Genomic DNA, 5264 nt, shown 5'->3' with positions numbered 1-5264 from the left:
ATGAGAGTCTAAATAGCTGATAAAAACATCTGGCTGGAATTTGAGTCCTACAGTTCTAAATAAATATTGTGGTGGATTTTGAAGTGAGAGGACAACAAGGAGATGTACTTCTTCCCTGGAGGAAGCGAACTGGTATTTTGGACTGGTATTTTGGCTGTAATGACAAATTTGTTTATTAAAAACAAGCAGCTTTAAGCTTCACAATGTTATTCGATGCAGTGATATAGATATATCATTTTGCCATTATATATATATATAAAGATGAAAATGAGATACTAATACTATAATACTTAATAACAGTATAATAAAATAGTAATGGAATGTATATGAATGTATGAATAACTTCAGGTTTTCCCTTTTCTAACTCTCTCTACTCTGAGCATTTTTAAAGAGAGATAAATCACTGACAGTAAAAACTGGGGTAAAACAACAACTTTTTTATTTATTTTTATTTTTTTTACACAAAAAAGGATCATGGGGCAGATTATTAATTAACGAAGACTCACTTCCATTTGGTTCCTTGCACAATACTATGTTATGACCTCAAAACATATTTATCATAGTGCATGATTGGTAAACTAATACATTTTGACATTTGCATCATATAACCAGCTCCATCTGTAAGGCTTTTCCAATGTAATAAACTTGCTAAGTAGCTTATAAGCTGTGTGAAAACAAGAAAAAATGGCATGGTTTCTTCAGCAAATGCATATTTATCCTCAGAATTATTGAGGTTTTTTACATATTTATAAGGTTTCATGTAGGTGGTATGTTATTTTCAAACATGACTGAGCATTAACCTTTCAGCTGCACTCTCAGGGCATTTGATTTCCGAGCTGGAGCGATTTGTACATGAACAAACATATAAAATGTAGGCACCCTTATCAGTTTCTGACAAAATGTAACACAGTTTTTAGCGCCATTCACTGGATGTTCCACTTTGAAATGTGCATGAAATGTGATATACAATATGTGACATCATATAGATCACTATTATATAGTTTTTAGCATAAGTGTTGACATAGATATGTACTTTCATAACCCTGGGTTGGCCAAAGGCAGAAAATGGAAGGTAAATAAAAGAATATGCAGTGTGTTTTGAGACATTGTTCAAGTTCTTTAGTTAAACCACACAAGCAAAAATACTGGTAGAGTGATATGTAATAAATTAAGCTCAAATGGAAATGTATATAAATAATCACAATTAATTATAATTAATCAGAATTATTTATATTAGCTACCATACATGATTAACTGTATCAGAATTAAATTGCCATCAACTAATGTTCGTCCAGCATTTAATGTACTTTCATATCAACTCTAAGAAAGGAAATTTTCATGGCAACAGAAAATACTTTCATAAAGTTTTAATGCATCAGTGCATGTAGTGAGGCAGAATCAGAAACTTGTGCACAAGAGTTTATTCACTAAACACTAACAAAAACTAGTCTAACAAACAATCCAACATACATACACTCATACATACATACAAAAGGAGAGTAAAGTGGATGAATGAAGCCATTAGAGAAAAACCAGATAATGAAGCTATGAAAAGAGTCAGTTAACCACCTGAGTAAAACCATCAGCGTCGTTTATAACGGGGTCTATAGCTTATACTAAACCTCTGTTTCGTTCAGTTAAATGTGCGATACTTGCATCACCATGGCCTGAAACAAGCGTCAAGTTGTAGTCTGTGGTGTAGAAGTCGTGATCATCTTCTTCCGGGTTTGAAGAGTGATGAACTCCAAAGATGTTCTGATTCTTTGGTGATTGGGAGTTTCTTCCCAGTGGAAAATGAAAAAAGCTAATGTCACGTCAGCTGAGATCTTAGGATCTTTGGTGAATGGAAAGTCAAGGCCGAAGGCCTCGCACGTGCTTAGGGGTCCAAGGAAGCTCTAGTTCGTCCTCCTCCTCCTCTTAGGATCTAAAAAAAACACTGACTGGGTGACACCTGCACCGGTTCCAGATCTCAATACGGACCACAATCAGATTTTAGCAGACAACTTGGCAGAAGAAGGAAGAAGACCTGGGTGGAACTGTGCGTGAGCCTTTTAAGGTCTGAGAAGATACACGCCTCTCAGGATGGGCTTGTCCAATGAGAAAGCCTGAAATTGGAAGCGGGAGGTTACAAATACCGGGGAGTTTTATGAGCCTTTGTCTGAGAGCATGTAATTTGCAAATCGAACTCGAGTCGGGGGTATTGAAAAATAACTAAAGGGTCTTAGAACACTGATATGTTGCAACTGCCTGCTCGACCAAATGGTTGAGCACATTTTGAGATAATATATTTTATTGAGAGGAGTACCTAACTTGACTCAAGCTGATTGAGCCATCTCTACCATCTGGTTGAAGAAAATCCAATAGATGTCAGAGTGTCAATCAATAGCACTTGACACAATCCTTCTTCTAAAATGGATGTTAGAAACAAAGAAATCACCCCTGTCATGTGAGCCCTTCTTGGTGAAATTTTGCAAGGTAAGCATATCTTTTTAACAAATTACACCGTAAGAGGCCTAACTTTACAAAATTATGTTACTTGGTGCAATGAAAAAACTTTAGTATGTTTTTAATATTTTTTTTCAAAAACCTGCTCAACCAAACGGTTGATTTGTCACTTTATGGTAAAGTTAGAAAAGCTATGCTAATGTTTTCAGATCATCAATTTCTGCAGTCAGAATGTACAAACTGCTGAGAAATATAAGTTTCTGATCATTCATAACTATGAATATGACACAGCTCGTGTTATTTTTCATTAATATAATGAGAACTTCATTTTTTTTTTTTTTTTTTTGCCACTTTCAGATATCTTTTTGAAGTAAATGTAATGAATTCATAAAGTTAATGTGTGGAAATCATAATTATCAAAGGCAATTACTTATTAAATGACAAATGCTGATGTGCCAACAGCACTAAAAATGTAAGAGATTATTATTTATTTGTTTGTTGTTGTTGTTTTACTTTTTTACATGGATGTCAACAGTTTCTATGGTACAAGAACTTCAGGCCCATGTACCAGAAAACCCCCAAAGACTCTGATGCTGATCTCAGTTATCTTGATGACCCAATAAAGTTCTCAAATCTGTCCTGGTGGACCCCCAGCCCTGCACATTTTATGTCTCCCTCTTCTATTAGACCTGATTCAACTCATCACCTCATTAGTGGAGACTGCAAGACCTGAAGTGGATGTGTGTCATATATAGGGAGACATACAAAACGTGCAGTGCTGGGGGTACTTCATCATGAGGTTAGAGATCCACTGGAGTAGAGGATCAGGATTATCACCCCGTCCGAGAAGAGGTAGCTGGAGACAGTTCTTTTGAGTTCCTGGATGAAGATGATGCTCCCTCATCAAGCACATCCTCTACTAAGCTTCCATGTTAGAAGAGAAGAAAAGGCAAAAATACTCTAAAAACAGTTTCCTTGAAGGAGCCAGAGGATACTCCTGGCTCAAGACTTACACTGCACAGCAATGACCTGAAGGATATGTGTGTTCATTCAAAGAAAGTTTTTCCTATGAATTAATTAGAGAGTCAATTTTATGAGCATTATGTGTCTGTTTTAGAGAGATTGTGTAAGTTCCTTTGAGTCATAAATCTAGTCTTATCAGATAGTGTGTCTTTGGTTACCATGGAATCAAATGCATGTTGGCCTTTTTGAGGTGTTAGTTGTATTTCGGGCAAGGGTCCACCGACCCTTTGGTTAGATGAGGGGGTTAGATATTATTTGTTAAATATAACAAATAGTTGTGTGTCTGATTTGTCCAAATACTATAGATAAAAATCGAAAAAATTACTACATTTGCAATATTCTTCAGACAATCAAATGTAAAAAAATAGAAATGAATAAAGTAACGTATGAATAAAATAATTAGTGCTAGGCAATGATTAATTGTGTTTAGTCACATCCAGAGCCATATAGAGAGAGAGTTGCGACAACGGAAGTTCGAAATGTTTGGTTGTCACGTGATTCGTGTAGACTTCAAATAGTTCCAGGAAGTGCGTTGGCGGCCATTCAAACTGAAAGAGTAGAGTGACAGAACTGCGATTTCTGGTAATAAGGAGTCAATAAATGCATTTATTTTATATATTTATACAACACACCGACATATGTATGTAGCATGAGTATGTAGTTACAGCAATGTTGTTTATAAAATATCAAATCGGGTAATATTTGAGGATGTGTTCAAGTACCGTTATTTTAAAAACGTATTTCATGCTAACGTTAAGTTGTATAAACACGGGTTGATGTTGCCTTTTTACGTTACATATTGTCCTTTTTTTTCCACTGATCTCATGTTAACTAATGTCATATTGATGACTTTCAGGTAGTACAGAGACAGGCTGGTGACAGGTGATTTTCAGCTCGCACCGCACTATGGGTCAAGTAACTGTTAGCAGCCTTAATTAGCATGTTAAATAAATGTAAAATGAAGCTTACTGTTTATAATTCTTACAATTACATATTGTAATATAATTATGTATTATAAATAATATATCTAGTATAATTCTTACAATACTTATTCATGTACACAATATATTCAGGTTTAAAACAACTTACGCATACTCGTATATAAACATGTACACTGCCATTCAAAAGTAATGATGCTGAATATTCAGGTTGGCATCACAGGAGTATATTACATTTTAAAATAGAAAACAGTTATTTTAAATTGTAATTATATATTACGAGATTACTTTGTATTTTTATTCAAATAAATACAATTAACTATTTACAGCAATTCATGAATACATTTCTAATAAATTTAATAGCATGCCAAGCATTTTGTATGTGTCCTTAATATAATAAATAATATATAAACAAAAGTTTTTATTTTGGATGCAATTAATCGCAATTCATAATTTCCCCGCACTAAAAATAACATTTAAAATATTAATATGTACATTGAATAAATCTGTATAATAACAGTGCAGTATCATGGACATTACTGGAGTGGACTGATATTTTGAACTCTGGAAGTGCAGTGGAAGTGGAAGTGGAAGTGAGGGAGTTATTGTTTTGACTGTGACCCTGTCAATTCATACACATTCTGTTCATTTCTCTCTCTCATTTCACCGATCTATAAGGTGTATCCCTACAGCGAGTCCTCCATCTCTTTCTGAATGGCCTTGCCTTCCTCTCAGACCTGAGAAAAATCCCCGCTCACACTCTCACATCAATAATTTAACTGAACCCCCCCCCCCCCCCCCACCAACTGGAATCTATAAATAGACTTTTTTTTGTGACTAAATATTTCATTCCCATCT

Source organism: Carassius gibelio, chromosome B3 (assembly GCF_023724105.1).
Source record: "Carassius gibelio isolate Cgi1373 ecotype wild population from Czech Republic chromosome B3, carGib1.2-hapl.c, whole genome shotgun sequence".
Lineage (NCBI taxonomy): Eukaryota > Metazoa > Chordata > Actinopteri > Cypriniformes > Cyprinidae > Carassius > Carassius gibelio.
This window is presented reverse-complemented; position numbering follows the sequence as displayed.